Here is a 20,404-nt window from a genome sequence, read left to right as displayed (position 1 = left end):
TAGAGCATAAGGCTAGAAGTCTCCTTCTTACCTTCTGAGAAGAGCTTGGAGATAAAGGCGTGCCATATTGGAACAGGCCAATGGTCATCCAATCCATTATTCTGCTTCCAGCAGTGACCCATGCAGGATAGAACATCACCATGTGCCTAATTAAGTAATTCAGTAACCATGGGGGGAAATTGTGTTTCTGACCCCAGCTGCTGTTCTGTTTGTGCCCTAGAGCATGAGGATTGATAGCCCTTGTAATTGTTTTCTCAGCTATAGTGGTGTCCCTGCAGATGCTTTGCTTATTCATTTGAATCCTTTGTCGAGAATCTTTCTAAAATAACAGCCTCAATAATAGCTGGCAGCCGTAAGCTACATTAGCTAATTATACTTTACATTAAGAAGTATTTCCTCCTATTTATTTTTAATTTGTTGCCTTTTAATTTCATCAAGCACCACTTCGTTTATACATTACAGAAGAGAGTAAAAATGGTGCATTTGAGGAACCTCTCTGTGCCCTTCGCAGCCTCTATCTGCCTCTTCCTTACCATCCCGCTCTTTCAAATGAAGGAGGCTTAGGACTGATCCACACTTACCCAGGATTCAATTACAGTGTTTTAGCTCTAAAACTGGGCACATGTTTCTGTGACTTCTTCCTAGCGTTCGCATTGCAAACCAGTGATGTAGATCTAATGAGAACAGACCTTCAACCTCTGGCAGAAACGTCACTCACATAATTTCACATGCCTCCCAAACATCCCTGCCTGGTTTCCATTTTCAGACAAAGGTTTTTTCGTTTTTTGTTGTTGTTGTTGTTTTTAATTTAAACTAAGAGAGCTGAGAAAATACCTATTGAAAATACAACCGACTTTTCACTCCTCACAGAAGTGAATCCAAAATGGTGGCCACTTCTGAAAGACACTCAAAATCCATGGTTTGTTCTGAGCAATTCTTCCTTGCTCATTCTGACAGTGATTCATGACTAACTCTGCACAATCTGATCTGGAAGATTATTAATTCTTTCTCTTCTCCCCCACCTGGTTTTCAGTGAGCTCCCTTCAGTTGCAAAATCAGACAAGAACAAGACACCATTTTCTACTGTGCCAATCATGCTATAAGGTGATTTCAAGAACACATTATCACTATCCCTTACAAAGTGAATCCAAGCGCTGTACAAAGTAAGCACATGGAGCCCACTCTCACTGTGGGCTGCAAAAACAGAGGCCTTGTCAGAAAAGGATAGAGCAAAATGGCACGAATAAAAAGACTGCCCTCCAAGGTCTATTTGGCACAGCTTCAGTTTCCCACCTTTCTCTCTCTTTTATCTTTCTTTTATGAACCAATTCAAAGCCCACAAAAGCACTTAAAGAGGTTTCCATTAGCTCTCACAGGACTTTCAGGTAAGACTACAGCTCTTTTCTGGACTTTCCAAACTTTATTGTTGTTTTAATCTTTCACAGAAACACAGAAAAGCTGATTCTGGATCTCCTCAATAGATGTGAGGGTGATCTGGCTATGACATCTGTCACCCCATTGACCACCAGGGGTGATTTGGCTGATCTGGGTGGCTAGATCCGGGTGTCTCCTTCCTCTCTCACTGCTCCACATGTATCCCTTTTGAAGCTGCATGCTTGATTGAAGAAGATGACCTTCCCTGATAGAGATGTATAATTCATAGGTATACGGTAGCTGCACTCCCCTGCTAGAACCTCCAAACAAGCTTGAGGTCCACTTGTAGGAGAATGTAGAGTACACAATCTTCCAGGACTGTGGACACACTCATATGAAGCACTGCACGGGGCAGTGCCTGAAGGAATATTGTGGCAAGGTGAGTGTCAGCTTCTCCGCCCATGTAACTAGTGATAGGACTAGAAGGAATGGCTTCAGATTACCCAGAGGAGATCCAGGTTGGATGTTACAAAACCTCTGAAAAAGTGGTCAGGCTTTGGAACAGGCTGCCCAGGGAGGTGGTGGAGTCACCAATGCTGGTGGTGTCCAAGAAATGCTTACGTGTTGTACTGCGAGACGTGGTTTAGTGAAAAATATTGGTGATAAGTGAATGGTTGAACTGGATGATCTTGGAGCTCTCTTCCAACCTTGGTGATTCTATGACTCTCTGAGGTCATCTTATCAAAATAGGGTGAACCACAGCAGGTTACTCGGTGTCACATCCAGTTGATTTTTCAGTGTCTCCAGAGATGCATCTCCACTAGAACATCTCTGGGTAGCCTGCTTCAGCGCTTGACTGTTTACTCACTGTTTTCATACATTTAAGCAATATTTCCCATGTTTCAGTTTATGCCTGTTCCCGTCACCAGACACAACTGACTGTAGTGCAGCTCTGTCATCTGTAGTCCCTCAAGCATCTATTATTCCCATCAACACTCACAGCAGCCCTGGCTGAAATAAACACATGCAAAACAAAAAGCAGAAATTGCTTTAAAATGTAGAGTGTTTTCTTCAGCAGACAAATAGAAAATATGACACCAGAAACCTGATGGCACAGAATACTCTCCAACCATGACCAGATTCAGGGAGTTGAAGAAAAAGGGCTTGAAGTCACATCTTTATATTCGTACAATCACAAAGGTTGGAAAAGACCTCCAAGTCCAACTGCCAGCTCATCTCCACCTTGCCCACTAACCACATTCCTCAGTGTCACATCCACACAGTTCTGGAACACCTCAAAGGATGGTGATTGTATGAGCTCCCTGGGCAGCCTGTGACACTGCAGCACTGCTATTATTGGAAAAAAAATATTCCTGATAGTCAACTTAGACATTCATATGTTTACACAAATCCATGTTTCTGTGCATATGCTTTGGCTGCAGCAGTGCCTACGTGGCCAAGATGCTCCCATGCTCCCCTTGCAGTAGCCCACCTTGGATCACAAAGACGTGGCAGGGCACCTGCAGGCAGCTGGTGAGATCCTGAGATTCACAACCCCCCAGCCAGCCAGCCAAAGCACACCCTAAAACCTTGCAATTTTAACCAGGGGTACAAAGCCATGAATCTTCTTTCTCAGAAATCAGAGGCTGGCTGTACAGTTTTTCCTCCCCTGTTTTTCAAATACCAGCTCTGAGAGTTTGCCGGCATTGTCCAGGCATTTGAGGACACTGCTGATTAAAGAGACATTAGGAAAAGCTTTCCTTCTGCCACCACATAGTGCCCTTCTTTCTGGGCAGGTGGGGGCCCCCAAGAAGGCAGGTCCCACCTGTGATAGAGAGAAAGAAAGCATGAGGAGTAAATGAAAGCTTCTGCATCAAGCTAGGAGGGATGGCTGCCCACTTGGGTCAGTGGAGGGAGTAATTCGAAGTACCTGCTGCCTTTGATGTGTCACAGCTGTCAAATACCATCACTGCCTCTCATCACCACGGCAACAGCCTGCAGCCAGGTTTGTCATCATCCTTTTGGTGATGCCTCCCCCTCCCTGCATCCTTCCCCCCACCCCGCTTCTCCCTGTGTCTGAGCCTGTAATTAATTTCAGCTGCTGACAAAGCTGGTCTTCACAATTTGCATCATTCAGTCAGAAGTTTCATTACTAATTAACTTCTTTCGAAGTTCAAGTGATTTAATTATGCAGCTTGAGCAGGACCCATCCAGCTGCTGGCCAGAGGCAGCTGCTGTGTATCCATTGAGTTTCCTCCATGTTTTCCGGCACGGATGGGTAGATACTCAAGGGGAATATGCATAGAATCATCAAGGTTGGAAAAGACCTCCAAGATCACCCAGTCCAACTACCAGCCCATCCCCACCATGCCCACTGACCACGTCCCTCAGTGCCACATCCACACGGTTCTGGAACATCTCCAGGGATGGTGACTCCACCACCTCCCTGGGCAGCCTGTGCCGCTGCAGCACCGCTTCTTCTGAGAAGAAATTTTTTGTAATATCCAACCTGAACCTCCCCTGGCACAACTTGAGGCCATTCTCTCTCATCCTATCATTGTTACCTGGAAGAAGAGGCCAACCCCACCTCACCACAACCTCCTTTCAGGTCAAGTCACTGTAGAGAGAATTAAGGTCTCCCCTGAACCTCCTCTTCTCCAGACTGAACTGAATGCCAGTTCCCTCTTACACTCCCTGTAACACTTGTGCTCCAGACCCTTCACCCAGCTTCACTGCCTTTCTCTAGACAAACTAATGCATCACCAGCGCACACAAGGGATGAACTACCATCCACCTCAAACCATCTGAGATGGAGTCAGAGATGGAAACCACAAGTTACTGGACAATTAAGGAGATACACAGGTGTCTCTGAGACCTGGATATGTTGCCACAGTGCTTGATAACATGACTACGCATAATGCAAGATGATGCACTCCTAAAGTAAAGCCTTGCCAACTCAGGTACTGAATACCCTGGGCCCATTTAACCTGCTGTAGAAATGCATTAGCTACCAAAGGACATAACAACAGGATGGAAAGGTCAGCTCACTCTGTAGTATAGGCAGTCACAGCCCTATCCCAAAACAGAGAGCATGGCCTGATGGAGAAAAGAATCTCAGTGGCTGACACAGCAGCAGCAGGTGTCACCCTCCCAAACTGCATAAGCGTAAATGATGAAGCCGCATGTGATGCTTCCCAGACAAACACTGGCCACCCGTGTACACATCTTCTCAGGGCCTTCCACTTCTGAATTAGCTCCAGGTGGGCATATCTGCAGTCATCCTGCAGATGAGACCTCATGTTTGCATCATCATTCCTCCTTTTTCCGCCTGCCCCTTGCGATCCTCTCTACCTCCTTCTTGTCTAAGCGTGTTTTCCACCAGGTAGTTGGCCCTGCCCTGTCATTCCAGTTTGCAGTGACTGCATTTTCTTTCCCTGCTTTTGAAACAAGCTCTACGAGGGCTGCATTTCTTCCTTACTATACTGCTTTGTGACCCTCCTAGCAAGAAGCCAGTAGGATGCTGTAACTGCTGCACGACAGTTAATATTTCATTTATAATGGAAGGAGTGATTTGTGTTCTGAAGGGCAGAGACACAGCAGCTCCAGGGAAAGAAGTTCTCATTTTATTTCCCTCAGTGCTGTTGGCTTTTGCAGAAGCCCTCAGAGGCGAGTCTCATTTTTAACTCCCTCCAACTTTTTTCTTAGCACTTACTACTTTTTCCCCCTTCTATTATGTTAATGTATCTCAAAGCATCAGGATTTCATGGCCTTTTTTTCCTATAAAACAAGCTGAGAGAAGCAACAGGCTTCCTTCTCTTCGGCCCCAATCTGCTAACCTAGCCCACTAGAAAAAGCTGAGCGAACATCAGATGTTACATTCAAAGGAAAATGCATCTCAAAACGTATTTGTGTTCAAATAGATCAAAACAATCAAAACATTCCTCAGAACAAAAAGCCTTAAAATCCTTTTTTTGGAAAGGCTGAAATATTTCTTCTTCAGCTTTTTATAGTGCAGAGTAACATTTTGACATCACAGAAAGAAGACTGTGGGTTTTTGACCTGACTTAGAACTCTCCCTTTTTGAGTTCTGAGTAAACTGGAAATTAAATGCCAGCACTAAATGTTGCAGTGCTGGGATTTCACTGCAGCCAAGCCATATAGGGCAAGTTACAGAGGCTTTTTTTGCAAGCCCTCAAGGTCAACATTCTCTAGGTCTTCCTGTGTCAGGCAATCTCTTGTACACGTTTGTTTTCATCACACTGTCATATAAACACTCTTCACATGAAAGCAGGGCATCTAAACTTTAGATGACTGCCATATGCATGCTGAGGTCTTCAAATCTATCACAGCATTGATGCCAAGAAAAGGACTGCAGTACTGCCAGAACAAGACAGGGCTGTAACATTGATTTGGGAGGCACTAGGGAAGACTTACACAACCTGTGATGGTGATCCTGAGAGGAAGGGCAACAGAGCATGGAAGGAGGAGGAGAAGAGAGATTTCAAATGCTTGACAAATGCACCCATGTTGCTGTACTTTGGAAGGGGGTTTCCTCCAAAGCCGCATATATTGGAAGAGGAAAAAGTCATATCCAGAGTAAATGAGATAAAAACCAACAAAAGAAAGCACCACAGGTGAGCACCTCTGATCAATCTAACATCCCAGGTTCACTCAAAAGGAGGCCCTGTATCAGGCTACATGGGCTTCTGGCTGCATAACTCAAATTCAGAGCTGACTTAGAGACTAATGAAACCTAAGTCAGATGTATCTCATACACCATATCATATCCACTGTATATGCAATGAGCATATACAGTGAGAAGAGAGCTTTTGGAAAGGATTTTTTTTTATTCCATTACAGAAACAAACCAACAAATTTCTGATTTCATAAAACTCTTTCCATAATGATTAATTTAGACCTGATAATTGAGTCCATTAAACACTTGAGTTCTGCAGAATGAAAACTAATAGAAAGAAATTTAACCTGTCAGGAAAAACATACGACTGAGATTAAGAGGCTAAGAAGGAATCTGAAGAGCAAATATGCAGAGGTATTAACACAATGAGACAAATCTTCAGATACTCTAGGAACATGAAGACAAAGGGAGAGCTCTGACCTAGCATAAGGCTGCCACAGGCCACTGAGGGCCCCTAATCAAATGTAAGGCTGCAGAGATAAAGAAAGACTTGTTTACAATACTCTTCAACACAGCAAACACAGGAGAGCCCATCGTTCCTAGAGCCAGAGCAAGTCACACCAAAGATTCTGGCTGGCTGATCCCACCGATTGGATGAATATCTCAGTCTTCTAAAGCAACCTGTTGTTTTCTTCAGCAAATGTCTGCAGATGAGATTCATTATTACTTATTCAAATACCTCACAAATACCATGCATCTTCATCAATGCTGCTACAGCTCTACTATCAACAGTTACATTCCACCTGTAACTGCTGGACCCTAGAGCTTCTCCACTTATAACTCATTACCCACCTCCAAATTGCATCTAACTCTTAGGAGGCAACGGAGCATCTGTTCAACAGTGTACAAAATTCCTACAAAGCTCTTTACTATTGGAAGCGTGAAAAAAATACAGCATCTGGGGAAAAAAAAAACCCACAAAACACAATGATTTTTTTTTAGGTCAGAAGAAAGTAATTATCCAAATTTAAACTTGAGCAGGGTATTAGAGGTAATGACTGTTCCTGGAGAAAGAGATTTTTAATATCCTCAGATGGCTAGGACTGCCGTTGCACGTCTTTCCTGCCAGCAAAGCAATACTCCACCATGCTGTGGGATCAGTTCAGGACTGACTTGAGGAATTGCACCTCCTGCTGACCCCCAAATGGTGCCTCCCGCAGCATTCTGGCTCTGTCCTGGAGATCTCTATCCAAAACCTGACCTGGCTTCACATTCAGAGCTTCAACAAGGTCACAGCAGGAGGGGATATGACTGCAGCTTGAAACATAATTATAGCACAAGACAGCTGAAAGAACTGTGCTCTAAAAATCTCCTAACAGAAGATTCAGCAGCTGCTTCCCACTACAGCTGGATCTGCAGGGGTAACATGGCAGGGAAGGGCCACCAGAGAAAGCTCCCTCAACTCAAGCTGGCTTCCAAAGCTTAAAGCTCTTAGCGCTTTTTAGATTTCACTCTGTAGAGTCGATTCTCTACTGGAATCAGTGGTTAAGCGGACACCTTAAAAGAGTTAGTCTTTATTTCTGCACTCAGCTGGAGAGGACTTGAACTTATGAGCAGGGCAGACCAAGCCAAGGAGACTTTTGCAATCCAGGAGTAATTAGAATTGATGTCCTCCAGAGTTACACAATTTGAATTTGAACCGAGCTGTGGAATGCTCTAAAACACAAGCCCACATCGTGCTTGACTCTGGGAAGTGAGGAGACAGGTTGGACAGTTTGGTAGAGTCACCATTCTCAAACCAAAGACAGATGCATAGTGGGTTTCTTCCACTGACATTTTATCTGATTTAATCTGGATGTGGTCAGACTTATTTGACAGAAAGTTCTTTCCAAAGTGTAAAAATGTGAAATACATTGGAAACAAATCCAAATCTCTCCTGCTCTTCCCTCTTTGCTTCTGTAGTTGGTCTATCTACCTCCCAAAAACACCATCCCAAGTCACAGAAGCCTTCTTCCAGCACTTTTCAAACAGATGTCACAGTCCTGATGCATTTGGCAGTACCACAGTCCCTTCCATGGTTACAATATGTTTATAGGTTAATAGGTTTAAATGAGGTCTTTGCCTTTTGTGGGACCACCCGACACATCCACCAGATAAACATGGCACTATAACAGCAGCATCTATGCAACTAACTATCAAGAAAGGGAGAAGAAAGGAACCAGTGATAGATATAGGAGAAAACAATAGAAAAGAAGGGAAAAAAGCATCATCTTCAGATTTCACTCTGTAGATTTGATTCTCTACTGGCACCTGTGGTAAAGGTAGGCACCTTAGAAGAGTTGATGCTCCCTACCCACTCCCAATGTTTTCAGTTTTTGTTTGTTTGTTTTTCCCTTCTGCCTTGCCTGGGTGTTCTCTTTTGCTTTCCAGAGCTCTCCCTACACTTGCACTAATGGAAAGTGATGCCGAAATGAAAAAGCGTACTGGAGGAAATAATTGTTTCTTCAAGAACCATGGTGCCAGGTTCTAGATGACCCTGGCCTGTAAGGATATACCAAAACATTCTGTGGGACTTTTCCAGCATACCCATCCCTGCCTGCTGTTCATTTTTGTGATACTACGTTATGCTCCCCCAGCCTACCAGGGGATCTGATGGCTCACAAAAGCAAATGGCTAATAGGTGGGCAATATTGGTGGTAGGTGAACAGCTGGACTAGATGATCTTAGTGATATTTTCCAACCTTAATGTTTCTCTGATTCTACTCTACACTGTTTCTCTTGTTTCTGCACTCTACAACTTCCTGAAGGGAAGTTGTGATGAGGAGAGGTTTGGCTTCTTCTCCCAGGCAACGAACAGGACCTGGGGAAATGGCCACAAGTTGAACCAGTGGAGGTTTAGGTTAGATATGAGGAAGAACTTTTTCTCTCAGAGAGTGGTCAGGCACTGGAATGGCCTGCCCAGGGAGGTGGTGGAGTCGCTGTCCCTGGCAGTGTTCAAGAGGCGTCTGGATGAGAAACTACAAGATATGGTTTAGAGGCATAGTGGTAGCAGTGGTGATGGGAGGACGATTGGGCTAGATGATCTTACAGGTCATTTCCAACCTTGCGATTCTATGATAGGAGAATTCATGTCAAGGGCAGCAGGAGTTAGCTGCAAAGTGCTGAGTAAAGTCTAAGGATAAAGATGAGGGGTAGTCAACTCCTTCAATTTCTGGCACACTGTTGTCTGCCCAGCAAAGGGATTTCTTCCCTGTTTCCTTCCTAGTGTTTTACAGGCATGAGGTTTGTCCTCCCCTCCCAATTACGGGTGCTAGACACAGGGAGCCTTGGGAAGTGTTCTGTGGAGCACAAGGTGGATATTTCAATGAACCTCCTGAAATGGACACTCAGGTCTAAAAGGTCAGGGCACTTTGGTAAAAAACCCTCTCCTTTGCAGAAGCACCAATTACGGGTGCTAGACACAGGGAGCCTTGGGAAGTGTTCTGTGGAGCACAAGGTGGATATTTCAATGAACCTCCTGAAATGGACACTCAGGTCTAAAAGGTCAGGGCACTTTGGTAAAAAACCCTCTCCTTTGCAGAAGGAGCATGGAGAAGATAATAAAAGCACAAAGGATGGATTATAGACCTTCTCACAGCTTTAAAGGACAGTCTCTGGTCTCTAAAGGTTAAGTGCACTGTACTCCAGCACATCACTTGATAGATGCAGAAGTAAGCCAGTTTCCTCCTCTGGCCAGCCAGTTTCCAAGGCTAATTGATCTTAGAGGATACTCTGACTATGCTGGCATTCCTGAATTAGAGAGGAGGTAAGATGGGGTAAAGCCTCTTTGCCTTTCTCTCTTCTCCCAGCTAGGCAGTGCTTTCAGTGGATAGAGCATCATGCAATCGTGGTTGGTGCTTAGCTTAGCAGACTTTGCTGAGGAGTGCTTCAGCACAGAAAAGAAAGTGATGTGGTGACACAAAGCTCTGCAGCAAAGCAAATAAAGATTAATTCAGAAGTGCAAGGAGCGCTCAGTAAGGTCACTCCGAAGAAATTGCATGCAGCCTGAGTGAAATGCAGAGCAGTAACAGAAAGAGCTGTGGATGAGCTGTTGTTTGTCTCAATGCATTAATTATTGGTTATAATTAAAGAAAATTCATTATTTTCAGGATGTTATCCCCTCCACTTTGAATTCATTTCTTTTTTTCCTTCATGTTTTCCTTTTTTTTTTTTTTTTTTTTTTTTTTTTTTTTTTTGCAGGCTCATAGCTGGATGCATCCCAGAGCCTTTCGCAGTGGTTCCCGAGGGTATGCTGGGAGAGCTGGCACCAATAGTTTATAGGACACGTGTCTGGAAGAAGGGCTGACTGCAAACAACCAAGCCAATCTGTCTCAGCAGATAACTGGAGGCCAGGAGCACCAGCCAGCTCGCACCACGTAGGTTCACTGCAGTTGATGGCACCTCCTCTAGGAAGAAAAAGGGCTGTATATAAAGATATCTATCTACCTATATATATATAGATATTATCTATCTATCGATAGATAGATATAGATGGCCTCCTGGAAAGGTAGACCCTCACAGGTGCACGTGACAAAGGTATTTGTGAGGTAGGGACGATGCTAATTAAATTTTCTTCTCGTGTAAGAGGAAGGAACTCAACCAATAAAAATCACAGAATTATTAACGTTGTTGGAAAAGACCTCTGAGATCATCTGGTCCTATCATACACCTACTGCCAATATATCCCACTGAACCACATCCTTAAGTACAACACCTGCAATGCTCCAAGCACCAGGCTCACACTGCTTCAAATCCTGAAGTCCCTATTCGAAAAACAATACCCAGAGATCACACAGTTAAGTTACTGCTACAGACTGCATTAAAATTCAGGTGTTCCTGATACCCAGGACGTATTCACTGAATGCCTCAGCTCTTTGGCCAGCTGACAGATCGCACCATGCCAGGGAAAGGAGCCAACGTGACTCATGCTCAATCACCGCGATGCCGACGGTACTGAGTGCTGTTTTAGGGGAGGTTAAATGCTGTGAATGCACTAAGCATTATCAATGTTAAAATATTATTAGTATTATTTATGAGGTATCTCTACATGTCTTAGATGACAGTAGCTGAGATCAAATACAAATTATGCAAAACGTTACATAAACATGCGGAAAAACAAGCTGCCTGCTCCAAAGAGTTTTTAATCTAACCAAACAGGACAGGCGAATGATGATTACAATCTCTGCTTTGCACACAAGAAGCCACAGCACAGAGAAATAAGCAGATTTACCCCAGGGCACATAGGAGATGTGGGGCACAGCTGGGAACTGAGCAAGAGCCTCCCAATTTGTTCTCCACTGTCTTTGACCTAGGATCATTCTCCATCTCAACTATAACTGCATTTGATGAGGGTGGTACCCACAGGCAGAATCATTCTCCCATAAATCTTTCTTGCAAACAAAAGGGGAAAAAATCTCAAAGTTCTACTTTGCAGAGATAAGTAATGCATTGCATTTTAACTACTGTAAATGTAGGTCTTCTTTGCCCGTTCAGAGAGATCTCTTGCCGTCTGGGTGCATAGCACACAGACTGACTGGAGCCAGAAGACCTGTGCTCTCTACTTCCATCTTCTGCCAATACATTCGTTGGGATCAAGATTAAATTAACCTATAGTTACAATAACATAGCACTAAATCCAGTCTAATACTCTTTCATCTCACTTCCCTCCTGCATCCCCCATCTGCCAAAACATTTGTTATCTTCCAACCACATTCCAGGTTCCTGCAATAGGAATGCGCTGTGTAAGCACAAATAATCGACACGTTTGACTGCAAAATGAACAGCTCAAAAAGGTGGTTCCTACACAGTACGATGCCGAAAGGACTGGCTGGAGCCTCCATCATCAGCACAGTGTATTTCACCTACCTTATGCCTTTCTGCCCGTTGTATTCACCACTTCTCTTCAGATTTAGGACTCGTAGTACATTACTTTTACCACATTTATATTCCTGTGACCTATTTGCTTTCATATAGATTCATATTCACAATATTTTCTCAGAAGTTTCTGACAGCCTCTGGAAATACATGCCTCCTCCTCTTATTTACAGCCTGACTTATTTTTCCTGTCAGAAACTATGGACATGCATTAATCTCATTTCAGTTTGGACATTCTGCCTGCAGCCTAGCTCTTTACCCCATCCTTCCCAGCCGTGCCAAGTATCTCCCTTTCTCTTTTCAGAGCCCTTCCCATGAGCCTATTGTTGTTGGGTTTTTATTTTTAAACACCATTCCCACTTCTGTCACCCTGCAGGAGCTGTTCCTTTATTGAAATACTTTCCACTGTTTCAAAGTCATCCATCTTCTAGTACATTAATTACCTAGCACCAAAGGACCACTTGTGTTTCCTTTCTCCCATGCAGGTTTCAGTGCCTCCTCTACTCATCAGCTACTTTCACATTCTTCCCTCAACCACAGTACATACTGTTTAAACAGTGCCCACTTAACTATCTGATTTCCAGCAATTTATTTCCCTTTTGGTTTTAATGATTAAGGGGCATATTGTAAAGACAGCATACAAAAAAAAAAAAAAAAAGATTATTTAGCTGGCAAAAAATGCCAGTAATCAGAACACAAAACCCATCCATCTCCTGCCCCATAGGATGGGGCTGATGTGAGTCATGACCAGCCTGCAGAGGCCCACAGGCAAGGCTGCTATGTGCTGTGGTTATTTCACCTCAGAAATGGTGATAATAGCGATAGGGGAAATGGCTTTAAACTAAAAAAGAGGGAGATTTAGGTTAGATGTTAGGAAGAAATCTTTTACCCGGAGAGTGGTGAGTCACTGGCACGGCTGCCCAGATTGCTGTGGTACCCCATCCCTGGAGGTTCAAGGCCAGGTTGGATGGGGCCCTGGGCAGCCTGAGGTGCTGGGTGGCAGCCCTGCAGGGATGGGGTTCGGTGATCTTTGAAGTCTCCTCCAACCCAATCAGTCTGTGATTCTATGAAATCTACTGGATCAAAAGATTACCACTCAAAAGTGTACTGCTTCTACTTTAACAGGAGACCCCAGGTTACTGATATCCTGGCCCAATCAGCAAGCAGGAACAGTGCTGCTGGGTGGCTGCCAGCGGCCAGCTACCTGTGATAAATAGATTCTTCACACATTTGAACAGATGCTTTAGGCTCACTGCAGCCCTGCCAAGGGCCCGTCATATGCTGCTCTGTGAGATAACACACCAGCTACCACCAGGCTCAGGATACCTGCTGTTAGCACACTCATCACCTGCTGCAAATTTATTCTCCCACCTCTTACACGCAGCATATCCTTTCCCAAAAAGGTTTAGCACTGACTAACAAAGCTCAAGTCTTTTCTATACAGTCTTTTCATTCATCAGAGAGTAATTCTTCTTGTCTAGATGTGATCAAATATGAAGCCAGCAGTGTATTGGAAAAGAGGACCATAGAAATTTTAGCTTTAGGCTTTAGTGCTAGTAATCTGCTCCTAGTTCATTCCTGCAGATTCTTATATCACTGATACCAAAATGCAACAAGACCACAGGCTCCTCCACAGCTGTTTCTAATGCACTTACGTGCCTCGTGGGATATGACACCCTTGTATCTAGATGGCAAATTATCTCACAGACCTCACAGTCATCACACATCCAGCTGTCTGCACAGCAGACAACGGAATTATCTCCCTTCCCCATAGCCCATTTTACACAATACATGCTCTCAGCTTATGCAATCAGCATACAGGTATCAGACCCAAACCAGGAGCTGTCTGTGCTACTGCACAAGTTGATGCTTCTCAAACCTAGAATGCCACCTGGCTGGGAACGCACCACAGATGCAAAGCAGTACTAAGTGCATCTTCATCATCATCATCAACAAGGTGATGCTCAGCTCGATAGGCACTCTGGAGAGAAAAAAATGACCATGGAATCATTTGTGTTGGAAGGAGCCATCTAGTCCAACTCCCTTACAATGAGCAGGCACATGAACTAGGTTCCCAGAGTGGTGGCGGATGCTCCCATCTCCGGAGACGTTCAAGGCCAGGCTAGACCAGGCTCTGAGCAACCTGTTCCAGCTCTTTGCCACACTTACTTACTGTAAAGAGCTTTTTCCTTACATTCAATTTAAAAATGGGTATAGGAGATGAAAGAGTCCCTTCCTCCAACCGGACACCTAATACTTGGCTGACTGCCTACATGTGTTTCTCCAAGAGCGGTAGACCATAGCCCTTGGCTTGCTCCACTTCAGCTTATGAGTCAGCAGTGACAGGACTTGAACAAGGACATGAGAAGAATGAAGAAAATATTGGTCTTCTTGGAAAGTCTCAACTAAGAAAGAGGTTTGGAGGTTGAGAAAATCATTGCAGTGACCAGAGCCTCCAGGTCCACTCATTTTGCAATGAAAGTATGCTTTGCTTCCCATGTCTGCTCCCAAGGGAAACAGAGAAGAATAAAGAAGAGAAAAACCCTTTGCATCACCCTTTTTTGGAAAAGAGGTTTCCATGCCCATCAGCAGGAAGCTGATTGGAGGCATCTCTCCCTCCATGTGTGCACAGCCCAGCTCCTCTCAGCCGTGTTCTGAGAACCCACTTGGGTTCACTGTACTTAAAAAGCTTTCATATGATTTAAAATAGCAAGGAAGAAAAAGAGAAGCCAGAGATTAGGTCGGGATACTAAAGACAGCGCAAGCATGCCTGGAAGAGCCAGCCACTATGGACCTGCTGTAAATCTCAAAAAATGAGTGCAAATGAGCTCCCATCATTCTCCCAGAAAGAACAGCCTGTTCCTGCACCAGACCCACTCCCACCCCTCTGCTGCTGGGGAGGATGACAAATTGCCAGCCAAGGACCAGGTGGCTGAGGTCCCATATCCCCATGGGGAGAGGGATCCTGGCCAGGCAGGCAGCCAACATTGTGCCAGCACTGGTGTCAACTATGCACCCCAGCCCTGCATGCTGCGTCAAGCTGATAAGGCATCCCTTCCTGCTCCCTTGCCCTGTGCCCTTCCCACCAGCTGCCACCATGGTTGTGAGCAAGGCAAGCATTATAAAACACAAAGGAGGAAAAGACGCACATTTTCATCAGTATTTCTGCATGGTGCCCCTTATTATATATTTTTTTTCTCTTTTTTTTTTTTTTTCCTCAGCTCAGCTTCATTTCTCCAGTGTAATTAGTTCTAAATGACCCTTCAAACATACTTTCCAGCCATACAGAGCCATACATATCCAAATGACAATCACCATACTGGGCTGTGCTGTCATGTATAAAGCTCTATTTCTCTATCTCTCCATGAGCTTGAAAGCCTCCCCACATGCACATGGCTGATCCCTTCCTCCCCCGTCAGCAGTCACATCTCACACTCCTCCTTTCAGCTTCCTGGATGCTACCTTTCAGGGTTTGGTTTGAAGATGTATGAAAAAAAAAAATAACTGATAGACTTACGTTGGCCCTGTTATGGGCTGTTGCTTGACAGCTTTCCAAAGGACGCATGCCAATGTATGTGTAACTTATAGAACGATACAGAGCACATGCACAGGGCTGATACAGGGCTGTCATGGAGGAGGTGTGTACACTCAGGCATTTTGATAGTTTGTCTAGTGTTATTTCCTCACCTAGCACATCCAGGCTTTTTGATGACATATTTGGTGCAAGTGGGTTGGTTTCTTTTGAAGATGGTCGAAGTCCTCTATTTTAAGCTAGTCATATCTAATTAGACACAGTTTTCCTCTTAAGAAGACTTTCTCTTCCCCTCCTTAAGAATTCCCATAGTTTCTCTGATCAATCCTAACTTTCTAAAAACGCAATAAAAGAGCTCGTTATTCTCTATCCCTCCTTGCAATGAAGTCCTATGCCCTGCAGAAAGAACTGCTGTGAGCAATCCTTCAGCATCTTCCCTCGTGTCAGCCAACATCAAGCTCTGAAATAAACCCACTGAAGTCAATAAACCCCCTAAGGCACCACAGACAAGCTCCCGAGCAAAACAACTCCTTTTAGACCACAGCACCAAGACACTGAATGTCTCCAAGCACAGGGAAGACTTTCACAATTTGATGTGGGGCTACACGACAAAAAGCTCACCTTTCTAGGTCCTATCAAATCTTGGCAAGCATACCACTGTGGAAGACTGGAACTATCTTCCAACCTCTAGATCCACTTTGTGCCAGTATGTTGGGTTTTCATGTCTCAGTTCATGTCAGTGACCCCACAGATGGTTTCACCACCATGTTGGTGAGACATGGAGCAAGAACCCATGAGACACAAAGCATTCACAAGGAAACACAGCAAGTCTGGAATCTGATCCAAGGAATAAGCACTGCCCTCCCATGGAAAGGAGCCTCCCACTTTCTGGCAGTGCTTCTGGTTTCCCAATGGCTCTGAAATGGCTCAAAACACTGAAATAATAAAGCAGTTTAGCATTGGAGAAGTCATTATGGATCACATCATAAAAAAGATGATGGCTCTTTCCAGCCCCATTAAAGTGATTCTGATGGCAAATTACACACCTGACCCTGCCTGGCAGAGATGGAAGAAACAGCTGCAGGAAAAATCTGAATTCCCCAAACCCTTCCTCATGCAGCTGCTTTCTAATGTGCATTGGAGCATGTGTTGGTGTGATGGAAAGGTTTTATTAACGCAGAACCTGTATAACTCAATTGTAAGTTTTAATCCATTCCAAATCATGTCAGTAAAGCTCATCTGCTTAATTCCCTTTCTGCAGCCAGAATATCAGAGGACAGTGGCTCAGCCTGAAGGAATATCCACTGAGACATTTCTAGGAGGGTTAATGGAGGGTTTCTTTTTTCCAAAAAGGGCACTCTTGTTGCATCTGAGAAACAATAGCCTACAAATCCATCAGTCAATAGGGCTCTCCAGCACCTTGTGAGTCTCAATTCACAGTCTGCAGATTGCTGTAGTAGAGGGACAAGTCCTGCTCAGCCCTTCTTGATGGCAAAGAGCCCCCAGGAGAGGGCCAAGGTGGAGAACGTGCATGCCATTCTACTCTCTTAGATATGCTAAGTATAGGCAAGGCCACAGTCAAAAGAGCTCCAGTTTGTTAGTCCATATACTAAGTCACCTGGACAACAAACACAAATCACATTTCCTGTAATTCAAAAATAACTTCAAAGTTCCTCAGCCTGGTTCTGAAACCAAATACACACTGATGGCTGCACAAAAACCTGTCTTGTAGTAGGTATGGGAAAATGATCTCATACCCAAGGGAGCTCCCAGTGTTAAACGGAGAAACATCTAGCATGCGCTCTGTAGTAGGGAAGAGGAAGCCAGCTAGTAGGTTTGAAAGACCTTTCTCAACTCTAAGACAGTGAGACAGGGTGATCTGTTGTAGAGACTAAAAATTGGGTGGATTTGGTGCTTGTGACAATATGATGGAGAACATACTAAAAATCCAGGGTAGGGCTTGCAAGGCCCAATTCATTCACTCATTTCTGTCACTTCTAACTTCCGATTAAAACTTAATCTCTTTCTAACAGCACCTCCAGCTGGCTCAACCCTATGCACAGACTGGCAAAACGTTTGGTTGTGGATAGAGTTGCAATCCTAGGAAAAGCTGTCTGTGCTGCCAGGCCCCTTGTGCTGGTGTCCAGCATGCAGCATCTCTGCAGAAGGCATTTCTGCTGTCTTCACCATGAAGTTGCTGTTTCTAGATTCATAATTATATTATGAAGCATTATTTCTGAAAGCTCTCAGCTGTGGTACCATTTTATTTGTAGATAACCAAACCTAAGTAAAAAGAGAAAAAAAAAAAAATACAGATTCCTATCACATTGCTGGATGTGTAGAGAGAGAGGAATTGTTTATTTTTTTCCTGACCCTTTTAAACAAATGTTTTCCTGTCTGGATTAGGAAAACATGTCACCTCTGAGTAAAATTTAACACGAATCTCCTTTCTGTTTTCTGTTGCTCTTTAAACAAGAAGTTTCAGGGGCTGCTTCACTGGCGAGGAAAAAAATGGATTTGGTTTATTTCAGGAGCGGAGGCTGTGCCTTGGTTCTCTCTGATATATGAAACATCTCCTGATTGTGCAAATGCATCCTGATGGTGTCTTTGTGTTCCTGTCACTCCTGATTTATGGGGGCCTTTTCTGCACTCAGTAAAAGAATTTGCATTTCAATTTCCATTACTTGTACCTCTCCCCACATTGCTCCAGCCCTGAGAGGTAGCTTGTGCCTCACGTCACCCCAGCTACACCATGCAGCACTAAGACAGCTGCAGGAGCAGGGGTGGAACAGGTGGTGCTCTTTGGAAACAAGCCTTGGCCACTGAGATCTCCAGCAACACCTTTTCTTGTGCCATTGGCACATTTTATCCTGTTTCTTAACCCCTTGTAGAATGGTTTGAGTTGGAAGGGACTTTTAAGATCATCTAGTTCCATCAGGTCAGAGCGATGGGGGAAGGCAGCAGTGCCACGTCCTGTCTGGGTCATAGAATCATTAAGATTGGAAGAGACCTCCAAGATCACCCAGTCCAACCACCAGCCCGTCCACACCATGCCCACTAACCATGTCCTCTGTGCCCCATCCACACAGTTCTGGAGCACCTCCAGGGACTGTGACTCCGCCACCTGCCTGGGCAGCTTATGCTACAGAAGCACTGGTCTTACTGAGAAAAAATTATTCCAAATATCCAATCTGAACCTCCCTGGTGCATTCCCTTTAATCTCATCACTGTTATCTGGGAGAAGTGGCCAGCCCCCAAATATGGCCTTTACACAGCCTCACTAACTCACCTGCTCTCTATGAAACAGCAGTCAAAGAAAGAATTTGCGTATGTTCAGTTTTTCCTGGGTAGGTCACTCACCTGCTACCTTCCCTATTCACTCAAGAGGAGGAAGATGAGCAAGAAAACTACCGAGAGGCCTCATATGCAAGGTTGCGCTTGCTCTGACATCAAGAGCTTGCAGGCAGATCCCTACACCAAATAAACTGAGAGCAGAGGAAACATCTCAGAGAAGCAGAGGTCTGAGGCTTCATCCTCACCCTTCTTGCATCCCTGGCAGTCATGAGAAGCTGCTGTGTCTGCCCAAGCCACCCTCAGCCACACTCTGCCTCTTCTCATGTATATAGTCTAGAGTTGCTGTCACAGGCAGCCTGAGCTCAAAATAAAGCCTGTGCCTCTACGAGGTCTAGATGTGGAGCCAGCAACATGGGCAGCATGACAGACCCCACTATCCAACCTTAGAGAATTGTAGAACATCTTGAATTGAAAGGAACCCGTAATGATTATCAAGTCCAGCCTTACAGCTCAGGTCATGCATGCATTTATGGACACTGTCCATGCCCACCTAGAAAACTCCACAAGCCTTGAAAGAAAGAGAAAAATAGCTCCAGAAAAGGAAGAGAGGTTGCCAGGACATATCAAGCTTTAAGGATGCAAGTCGCACAAATGCATTAAGACTCCTTCAGAGCTGTCAGCCTTGCAGCCGTCATGAGATCTGAACTCCATTAAAAAGAAACAAACTGAACTGTATTGAGCATTTGCATTAAGGCTGTGGACTTCTAGTAGGCTCTCAGAAGTCAGACATCATGCCATATGCCATAAGCCTGTGTCTTCCTAACTTGCAATGGCTTGAAATGATATATACACAAAGATAATCCAAACAAGTGAAAGCAAAGTATGTTGTTTTGACCTAAAGGTTTTAACTATTGCCTATTACCATGTTGACTTCTACATTATCACACAAAACCGAAAGGAAACACTTTGAGCTGATTAAAACAAGCACATCGTTTCCAAGGGATAACAATTAATGTATGCTGATTTCACCAAATCTGCAGTTTCTAACTGAAGCCCTTTCCAGGGCAAACATCTCCAGAAGCACCAGTAGGAGCTCAGATGCTGTTCCTAGCATGCATCTGATGCATACATGGACAGACTCACACAACCAAACTTGGTCCTTTTCTCCACTGGCCTCCTTTTTGGCACCTAGAGTTTTTCAGAGTGCTCAAAACCATTACATTCGGCAGTATCTCCCCTATTTACTCAGCTCACAGCTGGCTGCAGAAGAGCTTTCGTCAGTGGGTCTAAGCTCATGAATGCTGACACAGGATTATCTGCCCTGTGAAGGATGGTTTAACCTGATTAATCAGCAGGAGACCCCATTGGTCTCTTCCCTGCAGAGCCCTACAGGAAGAGGACTGGTATAGTCCTGCAGCCTACAGTCCATGACAACCCCAGGACTCCAACAGAGGAAGTTATCCCAGATCCAAGGAAGGACCAGCAGGAAGGTGTGGAGGGGCATAATGGAATGGGGCAAGACAAGGCACTTTATTTCCTGCATCCTATGGCAGCCCTGCAAGGACACAGCTTGCTTTCCCCATGGATAAGCAGTGAGACTGATGTGCACTGGGATCCATGTGCAGCATGTGCTGAGACAGCAGGGCAGCCAAGTA

At 44.6% G+C, this 20,404-nt stretch overlaps 1 protein-coding gene across 1 annotated transcript in view; it reads right to left on the bottom strand.

Moving 5' to 3' along the window:
• The window catches only part of CACNA1I (calcium voltage-gated channel subunit alpha1 I), a gene marked incomplete at both ends in the record, with an annotated part of 148,922 nt that overhangs the window by 82,272 nt on the left and 46,246 nt on the right, over nt 1-20,404 (bottom strand). The gene's annotated exons all lie outside the window — the stretch shown is intronic.

Source organism: Tetrao urogallus, assembly GCF_951394365.1.
Source record: "Tetrao urogallus genome assembly, chromosome: 1".
In the NCBI taxonomy this organism is placed as follows: Eukaryota; Metazoa; Chordata; class Aves; order Galliformes; family Phasianidae; genus Tetrao; species Tetrao urogallus.
The sequence above is the reverse complement of the archived record's forward strand: the minus strand, read 5'-3'. Positions and strand labels throughout refer to the sequence as shown.